Source organism: Ambystoma mexicanum, chromosome 6q (genome assembly GCF_040938575.1).
Source record: "Ambystoma mexicanum isolate Mex_15411 chromosome 6q, UKY_AmexF1_1, whole genome shotgun sequence".
Lineage (NCBI taxonomy): Eukaryota > Metazoa > Chordata > Amphibia > Caudata > Ambystomatidae > Ambystoma > Ambystoma mexicanum.
In genome coordinates, this window is record NC_090937.1 from 1,085,390,829 (window position 1) to 1,085,406,731 (window position 15,903).

Below are 15,903 nucleotides of genomic sequence, written 5' to 3' on the forward strand. Positions count from 1 at the left end.
TGGCTGGAGGTGCAAAACAAAAATCAAGTCAATCGCTGGTGGGGACACCCTAGATGATTCTGTTGCTATGATTCTGGGGATGGAGTTAAAGATGGTGGGGGGGGGAGGGAGTGCAGACCAAAGGGGAAACTGCTTACTCTTATTTACTGCAGCAAAACAGCCAATAGCTGCAAAGTGGTTGATGCCTGAGCCTTCCACTTTGATGCAATGGCTGATTAGGGTATGGCACATTATGGCAACGTAGAAGATTATGGCAACCCTGAAAGACTGCCATAGAGGGCTTATAAGAACATCCACCCCCTTCCTAAACTACGTGAAAGAGGAGATGGGTATACTGACATGTCAGACCAGGATGACGGCAATTAACTTACTTGAGTCTAAGATACGAAAATCCAGCAACAGTTCTAAGAACGGAAACATATAAAATGGAGAGATTCAGGGCAAGGTGTGTAGGTACTGAGGTGTGGTGTTTTATTTATTTATGTTTGTATTTCTTTTGTTCTTTCTTAGGGGCTGAAGGAAAGTTGAAATGGTTAGTGTATTGTTAAACACGGTTCAAATTTTATGACAATTAGTTGTACCAATCTGAATAGAAAGTGTTGGAAAAAGAAAGCTGGTGGATATGTTTAGATTGAACTATTGGATGGACACCATTCAAAAGGCAAGCCAACCTTTAGAAATAGGATAGGATCAACAATCCTTTGGGGTTTGGAGAAAACATTATCAAAATGGCAAATCTCCCTGGGTTTGTTTTCAAGAACTTTCCCTTGTATTTACCAATAAAATACATGAATAATCTCCAGACAAACGGCAATACACTTTATTTGGGGTTATGAAAACCCTCAAACATTTTGGATGAAACTGTGATGACCAAAACGAAACTGAAGAAGCGCAGTCCCCAACTTCAGATCATACATTTGGAAATCTATAAAAAAAAGACTCCAGTATATTTTAAACCATCTGCTTGAAAATTGAACACCATGTTCCCTGTATGAGACAATGGTCTTCCCATAAAGGCTGAAGTTGAACGATTTGAATGTCTCTAACCTTAAGTATTTATACTTTTCTTTTGCCTCACTCGAGATGTTCTGAAATTGAATAGGTTTTAGTATGTTCAGGCAGTACAGGCCTATGGTATTTTCATACACAGAAGAAGCATAATCACAGTGGAGGCTAATGAAGAAGTAACCTTCCGGCCAGAAGTACATTTCCTAGTTCTAGAACAAAATGAGATCTTCCTGCTGCCAATCTTGCCCAATTGCTGAATTATCTGATTGTCTAATATGGTTGCTAAACAAGAACTACTACTGAAGATGCAATATGTGAATTTTCTGCAATTTCTCTGAAATTATGTTGGGGATGATTCAGGATGGGATAGGCACGAACAATCATAAAGGGTCATTACACACTCTCACCACCTGATATCCTGGAATTACCGGGATATTACAGGCAGCAGGAATACCGGTAAGTCCTATAGGACTCCATGGAGGGGATTGCCAGTATTTCCTGCGCTGGTAACACCGGTGCAGGAAATACCAGCTGTTTTATGCTGGTGGGGGGCTGATTTACCTTTAGCTCTTGACTGTAGGTAAGTCAGGTTACCCCGACCAGCATACTTAGAGTATTAGAGTATTCGAAGACTTCAGCGTAACACTGTGGCCCCACCCCACATGCATAACTAGCAAAGTAATGCTGTTAAAAACCACATACGAGAAAACAGTACCACGATATCCATAATCCTCAAGAAAAAGAAGACATACTACAAACCTACACACCTCTACTAAAACATCAACACTCTAACTTTGAAATCGCCCTGACAAAACCAGAGACTAGAAAGCCTCACCACTGGCACATGTGAGCAATACACATTCCACTTAAAACAACCTCTTCTTTGTTCTCATCCCAAATGCACCTTAGCTTTTGTTGTTTGTATTTAGCTGTTGAAGAGAGTAAAGTAGTGTACTGGATGGCTAAGGATGGCTTTGAAGTATGAAGTGAGTTGCAATTTTTTGTGCTGTCTGCATTGTATGTTTGTAAAGGATGCACTTTATTCATGAATCTTGTGGGGCTGTGACTATGGCTAACTGCCTATGCAGTCCTATAAACATCTACCTTCTCTGTGTGTCTTCCTGTTTTTCGCTGTCTTCAATGACCAGCCACTCATTACGCGTACATCAGTGTCTTCATGTGTTTGTTTTCTGGGCTATATATAAAACAAGATCTGTGCAAATCCATGGCAACCACTGATTATTCTTTGAAGAGGGAGCAGGTGCCTGTGCATTGTAGAGGATGACTGCAAAGCATTGCATTTAACAATGATTGCAAGAAATGCTGTGCATTGAAAATACAAATAAAGATTTGTATGCAAACCTTATAACACGTCCCATCTCTTCTAAGTAATTCACACCTTTTTGCTACATTTTACATATACATTTTTCAAGTAATCATTTTGAATGCTTTATATAAATGTTCTAGTAGCTTTACTGAAATAATGAGGTTCAATGTTTAAAAACAGTTATGTCGTGTTATTTAACATTTTTACAAAGTACCTGAGATTGGAAAAAAAAAACATTTTGAATGATACTAATTCTGTTTTTCACACTTTTCTCTTGACATAACTCTCTATACAGACGCTCTCTAAAGCATCTGCTACTAAAAGACGTACATCTGTAACATCTGCAATGACTTTGTAATAACTGTGACATCAGGACAAACCAGGGAAATAAGCATAACAAAGATTTTATTGACAATTATGTATTGGTTTGATCAAGGTAACAAGACTGAAGTAAACTGAAATGTGTCAGGATGGTTATTCTCCACATTAGGATAGTGTTCTCCTAAAATGTAACCAAAAGAAAATGTCTCTTGGGGAAGCATTCCAATTAAACGTTCTCCCCGTTCTTAGAATGTCGGGGACAAGGTCTCTCCCGGCAAATCAATCAAAATAATCGATAATCTCTATGGCTTTTAGGTTTCATGAGTCCTTCTTTAAGTCTGACTCGTTGTGGGTTTCGGAAGGGTTCTCAAGCTCTTTTTCCCACTATTCTTGGATTATCTGCTCCTTGGCTCTCAGGTGTGGATTTTAAGGGTCCCTGCACCTGGATCTCCTTTTATGATGTCGAGCCTCAGCCTGGCTTCAACTGATTTGTGCATGTGGGAGCTGAGCCAGCGGAGTACAGAGGGCTGCCCTTAAGCTGTTTCAGGGTTCTCACTAGGTCCTGTGGTTGAAGTGTACGAAAAGAAGTAGTGGAACTATGCTCCCTGCTGACCTGTCGCCGTAATGAGTTTGTATGGTCACCTGAATGCAAGCAAGCATTTAGTCTGATCAAAGACTGTTGGTTTACTTGCATGGCCTATTACGAACCAGATCTACTCACTACACTGTTTTTATTAACACCTTTTATTGGTTTTAGTTTGATACAAAACTTAAGAAAAATTGATCCCTTTACGTCAGAGCACAAAACAGATACACTTCTTACATTTCTCACAGACTCTGTCCAACGACTTGGCTCAAGTATACACAGTATTCCTGAAATACTACCATAGATAGTCAACCGTTCTCTTCCCATTTCCCCCACATTCTTTCTGCACTTTGGGCAACCTTGAGCACGGTAGACTCATCTTTCACGGGACATACACACATTATCTTCTGACACCCATATTATATGCCTGGGGCGTTCTGCAGCCCCTGTAACATGGCAACATTGCGCTTTATCAGACCGATTGCTGCAGAGCAGATAAGAACTTTTTATCGTATCAGCCATAAGAGGTTACTCCCCAAATACCCAGCAGCAACATTCAAAACAACGAAGCATGGTAAAACGAAAAAAGTGAAAAAACGTAATGGGCACCATACGCAACATACCTTGTATTCTTGTAAAACATAAATGCTTTAAATGGTTCCATGTCTTAAAATCGTGGCAAAAATGGCTGTGTATACAAAATATTGCGGTAAAAATGCTGTGGTTTTGCAGCCACAATCATGTCAAGGATGCGGGGGACACCCCTGCAACCCTCGGACCCATTATACCATTTAACAGGGAGCGGGGGACACTCCCACAACCCCCGCTCCCATTAAATGGTATAATGGGGTACACCTTTACCAGGTCAAACCACAGCATTTTTGCCGCGATTTTTTTTACCAGCAACATTTTTGCCACAATGTTATTACCTGATGCCACTTTAAATGCATTACTTTACCGTGTGCGTGGAGGTTCGGTGCCAAGACTTTCAATGTTACAATAAGCGGTGGACACACCTGCAACCCCCAAACTCCTTATCCTAGTACACCCCTCGCTCACGAGCCAACTGCTCATACTTTAAACTTGTGATGCACTCTGTTTTTTTCTTGGTTGGACATCTGCCTCTTTACACTGGGCTTGCCTTTATTTCTCGCCCCTCTGAAGAGACTCTGCTGAAACCTGATGCGGGTTTAAAACAAAACCAAAGGTAAAGGTAATCTCTGCTTTCCAAACGCAGACAATTTTCAAGACGTTAATCCTCAAAAGGTATATACTGGTTATGCTTTGTTATTAACGCTGTGTGAGGATAATGTTTCCTTTCAAAATGGCAAAATCGGAATTCAATGATTTCGTATCTAGTAAATGCACAGTGAAGGTGCATTCAAAAAAAATAAATTGATGTTTTGAAGCAATACCGCAGCCCAACAGCAATCAGCGCTTTCAATAGATTCCTATGGAGACCGCCTACTTTTTGCTGGCTTAAAAAGCAGGCAGATTTAATAGGAAACCTCAGACAGCTTGTTATCAGCTCTCCCCTCTGCGAAAAGTCAAGTCCTTCCTCCTTCCGGGCAGTTTAAAATCCATCGTTCAAGCACTGGTTCTATCCCACTTGGTTGGGGGCAATGCACTCCTCAAAGGCCTGCCATCGTCCTTCCTTGAGAAGTGTCCTACATTTGCCCGCATGCCTCATCAAGTGTCTCCACAGATACAACCACAGTACCCCGCCCCCATCGACCTTCACTGGCTCCCACTGCGCGCACAAATCACCTTCAAGTCTTGCTTCATCATCTATAAGGCAATCGCCCTCAAGTCAATCCGCTACCTTGTGGAGAAACTCGGATCCACGGCGGACAGCACACCACCAGAATCCAGGACACCTGCAGACCTGAAATCCATCACTGCAAAAAGGAAACCAGAAAACAAGCCTTCTCTGCCTATGCCCCAAGTCCATGGAACATCCTCCCTGTCAGCATCAGACTCGCCCCACGCTCCTACAATTCAGAAAATAACTCAAGACCGATCTCTTCAAGGAATTGTCTGCCTGAACACCTAGGCCATCACAACACCCCTTGCGCCACCTGACTCGCTAGACGCTGCCCACCCCTCTGCTCTCCGCCTCCCAGTACAGCTGTACCCCTCCTCTGTGCCCCTCTGTATGCCACCCCCGCTGTATATTTTTCTGTTACCTCTGAAAAGCGCTCTGTTATGCATCTGCACTGTTGTGTACCTCTGTGAAGTGCTCTGTTATACATCTGTATTTTTGTATACCTCTGTAAAGTGCTCCATTGCTTCTCGAGCCAGATCCGCACTCAATAAATACCATAATAATAGTAATAATTGGTTTTATATCAGCATGAAAATACCAGGCTGGCTTAAAACCAAGTGGGTTTTGGAGGTGATGAGGAAAAGGGAGGCAGAAACGTTACCCCTGTTCTGTGACCCCCCATCCCCTTCCAGCGCCACAGAAATTCTACAAAGTGTAAATAAAGTTGTTAAGACGTGTAACACCTGTATGCCTATCTTAAGCACCTTGCTTTGCTCTACAGGCACTTTGGAAATGAGCTGCCGTAAGGTGTATCTTTGTCAATTATTTGTCTTTCCTGTAACCTGGACTTCGAGTTTCCCTATTTACTTCTCTTGTCACTATCCTTCCAGGCTTTTTGGCTGACTAATTGTTGGCATTTAAATGGTTTTGAAGGAACAATTCATATTGTGGGCATGTTTTATGAGGTTATATGACGTGTCTTTGCAGATACATCAAGTTGTTTTCCCAGGCCCACCGAGCTCTGTGATATTGTATGTTAAGTTGTTGTCTGACTATAATACCACTATCAACCTCATTCTTGTTTATCGTCCTCCATCCACAATGCCTGACTTCCATGTGCAATCTGGTGACATGCTGATGCCTCTGCTCAAACCGTTGTCCAAAGTCATGATCTTGGGTGATTTCAATCTTGCGCTAGGCGATAGTTCTAGTTCTGATTCCACTTCAGCAGTCATTGAGTCCGCACGGACATACTTGGGATTCTTTCTTCAAGTTCTGGATGACACCCATGTGAAAGGCAGGACACTTGACTGGATTTGATAGCCATCATGTTGCTAGTAATAATTTAGAATTGGTTGTGTGCCTGTGGTCAGATCATTCTCTCATTCACTTTAATATTGTTTGCACCTCACAACAAAAAAAACTTAAAGTGGACAGGATCATCATTACTTCAAGAAATATGTGCAAGCTTAAAGCTGAATCACTGGCGCCCCACTTAAAAACAACATCGGACAGCTTGGTCGGGTATGAGTCAGCAGCCAAACTTGCAGAGTCACATCAGGACATTGTTTAATGCAGTCAACTTAGAGGCCCCAGAAAAAACTAGAATGGTTAGGAAAAAGAGCACTAAAGTTTGGTATTCCCCTGAAATTCATGAACTTAAGGTCCCACACGTTATTCAACACCTTTACCAAGTCTTTATTCAAACTGCTTGATGAGAATGAGGTATTGTATATGAATTACGGTGATGTTACAACTATGCGGATGACACTCGGATCATCCTCAAGATACCCTACTCCCCCACACCCCACCCAGACCTGGCATCTTGCCTCTCAGATATTGACCCCTGGATGATGAACAACCACCAGCTCCTCAGCATCGGGAAAACCGACATCCTAATCTGTGGCAAAACAAGTCTCCTTCCCCAAACTATCCCATGGCCACCTTCTTTAGAGCCAGCGCCCACTGCTTCCGCCTCAGTCAAAAACCTAAGATGCACTTTTAGCTCAGACTTGAACCTCTCACGTCACATAGCTGCAGTCTCCAAATCATGTATCTCCCACCTGTGCATCCTCAAGCAGATCTTTTCTTATCTCTCCTATCCTCATAGAGTCTCTGCAATCATGGCCATCATCCTCTCACGCCTAGACTACTCTAACTGCCTTTACATGGGCGCTCTTGCATATCAACTGAGAAAGCTCCAACGGATCCAAAACTCTGCAGCATGGCTCCTCCTCGCACTCTCCCCAGAGAACACATTTCCCACGCACTCAGGATACTTCACTGGCTGGCCATCAGCCAATGTGCCTCTTTCGAAGCCATGTACATTACCCACTTCACCATCAACAAGAAAGGCCCTGAATTACTCAAAAACAAGCTGGCACGCTACTGCCCCACCCGAATGCTGAGATCAGGCTCTGCACACCTCCTGGTAGTCTCCCTTTCAAGTTTTCCAGACTAGGAGGTGCCTATTTCTCTGTCCTTGAACCCACAACTCCTTCCCCCTCTCACTTCATTACATTAAAGATACTGAAAGCATCAATTCAGTCTACTTTCTCATAGAGGATCACCTGGCCTCTTAAAACCTGACTGTTCCCTCCCACTTCCTGATTCCCCCACTCTGCGCCCAAACCACCCACTGGCACACTAGCTTCTGCCAGCAGTCCTCCACTCCTCCACCACCCTCTCCCCCATCCCCTGCACACTCCTTCCCATATGTCCGTCTCTCAGCTACCGGCCTCATCTCTCGTTCCTCTCTTGTGCTCTGCCACCTCAAACCCCACTTTGGGCGCCACCAACCACATACAGAGGAGTCAAGAAGGTATATCGGCAACCTGCACATGATAAGAATCCTGGCAGTGGCGAGGCTATTGCACTCATATGGGCATGGATGGTGGGCAATGCATCACACTTAAATTGCACCTTAAGAAAACATGAAAGGGCAACTTGTTTGCACTAACAGGAACTAGGTATGGCATTTTATCACTCTAAAATCCTCTCAGAGGGTGAGTACTATTGTTTTGTTTAGCACTTATCTGGCTGGGAATACATAGCACTGCTCTTAGTACATAGACGGAACCCAGGATGCAAGCATTGTTATTTGTACAGCTAACCATTTTTCTCTCCTCGCACTCTGCACCTTCGTAACTTAGTGGAAGGCACAGGCTCATTCCACACACCCTGCACTCACATATAACACAAACACTATTGCACAACACCTCTGCCATAACAATGAAGCTACCTTTTACGCTACCTTTTACGACACAGTCGGCTGTAGCTTTCCGCTTAATTATCTCCTTAAACACCATCCACCTTGTTTAGTTTATAGCTTAACCCCACTGCGCCCATCCGCAGGGTCTTGCCAAGCCTCACATAACTTTAATTGCTAAAATGCACACACGCATAATAGCATCTCAGAATTCTCCCCAAGTTGGACTTTTGTCCCTCCGAGATCATTCAACCAACAGCGCGTTGAGACCATAATTATAGTGAAAGGTGCTATACAAATGACAAAATGAATGAATTAATGAATAGTTTGTGTCTCATACCTCTTTCTGGGGACTACATTAAAGATACTGAAAGCATCAATTCAGTCTACTTTCTCCTTCAGATTTGGATGGTGGATGATGGCTTAGCCCTAAACGACTCTAAAACAGAGCTTATGATAGGGCATGGCTTCCCAGCTGAGAAAGCTGAGTTGTGCAAATTTCAAATCGAGTACTGCTCCAGCTCCACACTCTCCAGAGTAAAGACTCTTGGTATAATACTGGACCAAGAACTAAAAATGAAGGCACACGTTAATAGTCTGGTTTCATCCTCCTCTTTTTACCTTAAACTGTTGGATGTACGTGAACATTTCTGAAAAAAAGTACGTATGGGATAAATGATCAAATTTCACCCATACAAAAATAACATACAGCAGGAAAATTCGAACATGTGTTCCATACTAAAAACACACACATTACACTTTTAATAAGCATTGTTTTGAAAGAATAATTACTTACTGAACACAAAGTGGTGCCATCACAAAAGCGTGTAAATAAACAGTCCTTTCGAAAATGCAGTAACATTTTAGCATTTAACCCGCAATTCGTTTTTTAGCTTAATGAGAGAACAAACCATATTAGAACAAGAGTGCAACGTGAAAAACGCTGTTAGAACGGAAACACAACACAATGTTACGATGTTTTTTTAGAAATTGCACCCTGCCGTTTCAAATGAAAGAAAACTTTCAATTACATTGCTGGCACGATTTAAACACAGTAAAAGTAAATAAAACCAGCGAAACGTTTAAACTGGCATCAAACTACAATTAGTAACGTTTTATGGATGCCGACGAAAACCCATAGATACAAAATACGACTGTTTAACGTTTTTTTGCATTAAGAACGTGCACTTCCGAGGATAACGCCAACGCGCGAAATCCTACGCGAGTAAGGAAACCCGGAAGATATCGGCAAATATGAGATGAAAGTAAAAAGAACGTAATATTGTTAAATATATCAAATAAAAAATTATTATAGTAGCGGTTCACTTAAATAGAGCAAGAGAGAAATGTTTCTGTATTTTCGAAATGAAAGTATAATGGGAAAAAAAATAATTCGTTAATTTCTGCCACAGACTTATTGAATACGACATTTTATACGGGTACCCAAACTGTTAGCCCAGCTTAGACATTTTTGAAATCACAGTAATTGCGCCATCATTGCCAGAGCCATAATTGGCACACAACTGACTATTGTTCCAGTATGTTGCAAGGTGTTGGGGGCTGCTCCGGGTCACCGGGCAGCCCCATACTTGGGTCGGGTGGCAGCCGACCATGCACACACAGGCAGCGCTCACGCTGCCTTCACAAAGGGTGGGGGTTCATCCCACCCGCTCCGGGGACACCGGAGCTCCGCACGCGGGCCGGGTGGCAACCGGCTTACCGCGGCCCCAGCACACGTGGTGGGGCACCCGCATGGTGCCACCACAGACACACACACACACACACGGAGTCAGTTTAGTCTTGACTGACGAGCCGGAAGCGGCTCGTTCACTTTATTAGGTTGGTCACGTGGTTCCCCACGAGACCACATCAACACACTTGGGCGATACCATGCCTCCCAACAGGGGAGACACGTAACACAAGGCATTGGCAAAGGAGAGTTGGCCTGTTTGCAGACTGTGCAAATCAATGTGTTTCAGGTTGTAGAGGGCCTACATTGGAAGGATCACATCTCAGAGGTTAGGAAAGCATTGCATTGGCTACCGGTGGCTGCCAGAATCACCTTCTGATTGCTCTCCAGCACACACAGGTGCCTTTATGGCAGAAACCCAGTGTACTTGCATGATAGGCTTGCTTGGTAACCGGCACAGATGCATGCATGTACCTTGGGCCAAACTGACTCTGGCTGTTCAAGGGTCTTTTCCCTATGTTGCACCTAAATGCTGGAACGCCCTTGCACCTTATTTGAGGTCCTGTCGTTCCCTTATTGGGTTCAAACGTAGTTTGCAGACAGTGCTGTTCCACTAATTATTATTATTCTGCTTGTCTTTGCCTTGCTTTAGTGCCATTGGTTATGTTTTATGAGACAGTACCCATATAAGAACAATGCATGGAATTTATTATCCACGAATTGATGAACTCAGAACTTGTTTGACATTATTTGATATGTTTGAACATGAGAGCACCTTGGTATTGATAATTTACAACTCTGAATTGAAATATTATGTGGGATTATAAGACCTCTATATTAATTCTGAGGATACCAGGTCAAATTCTCTACTTGTTCTGACATGTTAGTCAATACCATTTGATATATTATGCCCTACATCTTTGTCTTGAATAATTAGAGCCATGAAACATTTGATTGTTATATATTGAAACCTCAAATTGTATATTTGTCTGATGGATTCGATTTCATTAACATATTAGACTTGCACTATAGAAACGATACACATCTTGAGACCATTAGTAGTTAATTTCTAGCTGAGCATCTATTGAGGCAGTGGGTCATACAACTCCAAGATGGTGCTCCATACGCAAGTCTAATGTTGCAAGCCAACACCGCTAAATAGCCGGAATAAGAGGATTTTTGTTCTCTCTATGACAGCGTCCATCAAATATAGATCCAATTTGACTTTTATGCACTCGGCAAATTTGCGCATCAATCATCCATGGAGTTAATATATTAATAGTGGTTTCAACTTCAAAGTTGTGAGAAACAAAATATAATTGAGTTAGTCAGATAACATCAGACAATGGTTTTATGATAACTACTGTTGACCCGACTATGACACTAAATGCCACCACGATACTTCTGTGCTGCATTCACAAACTCAATGAACTACACCATGTTAAGATGGCGCTCTGCTTAGCAGCCTTCCCACAAGGTGTAATATTCAAAAATTGTCCCGGGAAACGACTCAGATTCTTACGATGACCGCACACTCCATTGCAAGCAGAGCGGATTCTTAGCATACTATTGAGACGGATGATAGAGGTAAGCTGTATCTTCAAATGCCACAAACAGCTAGAGAACTAATCAGATTCGGAGTAATATAATAATATATCCGATTTTCGGGTTTACAGGTCCTTATTAAAGGAAAGTGAGCAGAAGCTCAACAGAAGCTTTGTGCACCCCGAGAGTCACAGCGAACCCACAATAGATCAATTTCTCTACTCCACAGAAAGTGAAGGGTAAGCATCCCCTAGTGAAAACAACATATAGTAAAGGCATAGCATGGCAACAACTGTTGGCACACTAAAATATACCTCATTGTCGCCTTTTTAGATACAGCTTGTCGCAATTCAATACAAACAAATAGGCATCCCCAATATTGATTTCCAGTACTTTAAACTAATTGTGTGTACCCGCCATCAAACTGATGAGTAGTTTTTAGACACTACGATTGAGTAACGAAGGACCGCATAGTGGGACCCAGCGCTTTTGTCAAGCAACTGGGTCCCACATGCGGTCATACAATATCTGACTTTAAATATCATTTCCTATGTTATTTGTCACCTAGAACGACTACGGATCTTAGGTCCTGGGTCTACCATAAGGACTCATATCTTATCAAAGGTGCTGGCGTCACACCACGAGCACATTTCAGTACTGTGTTTTTTTTTTCAACGATTGATCACCTCTTAGGAACACAGGTCAGTGCCCTTATCTTAAAATCTTTAAATCTGAAAATTATTCAAATGAAATTTGATTGATAGACTACCGCACTAGTGATTAAAATGCATATTACTTATTCATTTTAGAAATCAGAATTTACCCTGTACCTGATGAAGGGCTAGGCCCGAAACGCATCGTACAGTGCAACAACACTACATTATACCATCAAAAAGGAGTGTTGAGACTAATTTAGAAAGAAAGTCAAACAAATTTGTGTGGAAACTGTAAATACAATTGCTGTTTTTGACTTAAATTATTTCCGCATAAGGTCAATGTATTCGCTTTGATTGAAAAGTGATGCATACACTGTTGAAATATATACTGTGAATGTAACCCTAATAGAGAACAATTTTGGTTTGTGATTATAATTTTGGTTTAATTGGGGGATTAAATTACACATTGAATTGTGCTTCGCACACTCGATTAGCTGCAATCCTACTTGTTTACTGACTGTGGTCAGCTTACCTTGTGCCCTGTTGTTGTCCCCCATGTGTTGGTGGACCTTTAATCTTGTTAAAGAAATGGGAATATGACCCCAAATGCTTATGATGAAATTAGATGTGTTAAATACTAACTTCATAAACATCTGTAATTTATTTTTATTTTGTCCTTTTACGTAGACTCACCTAGAGGTTTCTGCCTGCAGTTCCTGCACATGTTTAAATTTCCGGGTGCAAATGGGGTAACATTATTTTCTTATGTTTTTTTAAAGTAAATTGCAAATGTACCAAAAATGAAATTGAAAATGCTTGTGTCATGCAGCGTAATGTCTGTCACACAGGCTAATCAAGAACGTTTTTCTTAAATATTGTAACCTCTGACTATTTCCTTGAGCCAAACCATGATGACATTTTATGGAGTTGTAATTTTTATTGAAATGGTCCATGCCTCTTTTGTTACCTTAACACGTTTCTTTTCCATACCTGTGATTTTTTTCTTAAATTGGAACACTTTTCCTGGGATTCTCTGTCTCATGTATTGTTTGACCTTTTATTTTATTTTCTGAGGGGTAAAGCCAGACTGTAAATTAGAATGAGCCCCGTCATCTGTGAACATAGGTACCTCAATGGTCTTGCTGTACCGTTTTTCCTCTTAGGTGTTCAGAAGTAGTCATAATACACACTGTGTGGAGTTATGCAGAGTTAGGCAAACAAATATGGAGAATGCATGCAGAATTGCAAAGTGTACAAGATCAACAAACAACTATCACAGAGACAGTGCAGATAAAATAAGGAAGTGCAAACCACTGCACATCTTCAGACAGCCATCCCTGATAGTGAAACGTGCCAGTTCTCCAACACGAGACAGCGTGGAAAGGAGAGGATGGACCATTTTCACACGTCAACCTCATCTTACAGCTTCCAGTACTTTCCATTACCTATATGACACAACAGAACAAAATCCATGCATAACCTCTGTATGGGTGTCGCTCTCAACAACTGATACTTGATACCTTTTTATACTGAGCCGCCCGATAATGTATGTATGAGGTGTTGGAAACGGCACATGCAAAGAAAATCGTTGAAATACAAGTGATGGGAATTACAACCGCTCAGCCACCTGTGTTTTGAGAAAAATATGGAAACGGATCCAGAAAAACTAGAAAACGAGAAAATGATATAGCATGATAACAAATAACTAAGCAGCCAGAACAAGGAAGTTTACCAACAGACAGAGGTAGACAAAAGAAGTGGCAACACTGTGGTGTGCAGTATCCTCATGAAGTGCTGGGCTTTGCACAGAATAAACAAAGTTGAAAATGTGGAAAACAAATAAAAACAAGGTTTGTGTCTGTTGGGCATTAATTTAACAAGGTTATTACACCCTTCGAACATTGAAATGCATGTAAAAGTGTACGGCAACCGAAACTGATTTCTATTTGGAAATATTAAGATATCTCAGAAGCTTCCAATTCATAAAATAAAGATGGATTGTAATGTAAGAATGGTGTAATAACTTTGTTGAAATAATGCCCAACAGGAACAATCCTTGTGTGTGTTTTTTTTTTTTGTGGAACCCCGCAGTTCACGTGTGTGTGTGTAGGGGACCTGTGCCCTACCGTAATACTGAAAATGTGGAAAACTGCATAATTTTGAAGTGATGTTGTGATGCATTTTGCGGCCCAAGAGGTACGGAGACCACTGGACATAGCGAGCTGAAGGAGTAGACGTTGAAAAATGTGATGCATATGAAGAACAGCTGGAAAATCTAACTCTGCATTTTACGACAATAACAAATTCACAATCGCAGCAGTAAATGTACTCATGTTACAGGAGCATTTGTGAATGTGACGGCTGCACAATGATTTGAGGAGTTTAGGCCCTCGATGAAGCTGCTGAAAGATGACACAATCATGTGCATGTATAAGAGTTAAAAAAACATCAGTATCCTGCAGACATTTCACCAGAAAATTGAAGATAAGATAGGACAACAAAGCAGTGCAGCTACCACTGCCAAGAAACTACAGCAAAGGGAGGTATGCGTGGGGATTCGGGGGGATTTGAAATAGGATACTGCTGTATGCAAAAGATAAAAACATGTTGCCGAAGTCTGTTTACGCGAATAGGCATGTTGAGAGGTAACTAGGTGGCCCTCCACATTAACTCAATTTATGTAAGATCTTATAAGATTCTGATAAGATTCTTCTAAGAAAATCAATATGAAATTGTGTTGGGCCCCAATATTAACACAACCAAACCACAAGAAATCCAGTTGTGCGTGCATATGAGAATGCTGAATCGTGCCATCATAAGTTTGAGAAACATACCCCCAACCATATTGCTCCAGACACCAATGGTGCATATGACAATGGGCAGGGCATCATCAACTGGAGCAAAGAGACACTTCAAGACACATAATCACTTTCAGTATTCATATTGGCATAAGGCATTGGAAAAAATGTAACTTCGGAATCTCCTTGGCAGCCGATTTGAGAACATTATCTGATAGCTGCTAGAAGGATGTCAATGAACATTTGAGTGTCAGCATAAATGTTCTATTCAAATGGATTTTGTCCTCCAATGTATTCCATATCTTTGACATGTAATGTCCACAGCTGTGCGTAATGTCCACAGCTGTGCTATTTCAAACATTTTTCGGCAGAGGGTATCCTGCGTCGATGGCGTCAGGTCGATGTCCCTCGAAGGCCTCCGTCAAGGGCGACGTCGCCGGATGTTATAAATAGGAAGCACGGCGCCCATAGCCTCAGTTCGTTTTTTTACGCAAACAGGTTTTTCTTTGAAAACTCGGCGCACCTCGTGTATTCCTCATGAATATGTCTTCTTCTTCGACCCCCTGCGACTCTGCGGTCTGGCTTTTAGACTTGCCGGGACTGTAAGTCTAAAATGTTGATTACGGACCCGCACCGCATTTGTTTGTGGTGTCTGGGCAAGAGTCATGACACGGACGACTGTTCGAAATGCCAGTCGCTGACTGCTAAGGCCTTGCTGGAGCATAAGGGGAAGTTACAGGTAGGTAGGGGTTCTAAACCCAGTAAGTCCTGTAAATCTGCAAAGGGGATATCCACTGACTATTCAAGGGTCGACTCTCCTCGTAGGAAGGAGTCCCGGGGATCTCTGCCCCAGAGTGGGTCCCGCCATTCATCCTCCTTGTCTCGGCATTCCCGGAAGTGCCGTCACTGGTCACCTTCCCCGTCCTCCTTGGAGGATGGCGCAGCAAGGAAAGTGGCTTGCCCCACTAAGTCCTCGACTCTGGAGGAGTGGGCAGCCTT

The 15,903-nt window shown here is 42.1% G+C and overlaps 1 protein-coding gene across 11 annotated transcripts in view; it reads left to right on the top strand.

Moving 5' to 3' along the window:
- CLOCK (clock circadian regulator) overlaps window positions 1-15,903 on the top strand; it is a 2,930,945-nt gene that overhangs the window by 484,112 nt on the left and 2,430,930 nt on the right. For 2 of the 11 annotated variants that reach the window (XM_069631637.1, XM_069631640.1), the window contains exon 6: window positions 12,794-12,855. The exons of the other annotated variants lie outside the window; for them this stretch is intronic. The gene's annotated coding sequence lies outside the window, so the exon portion shown is untranslated. The remainder of the gene's footprint in view (window positions 1-12,793; window positions 12,856-15,903) is intronic. 11 annotated transcript variants of the gene reach the window in all.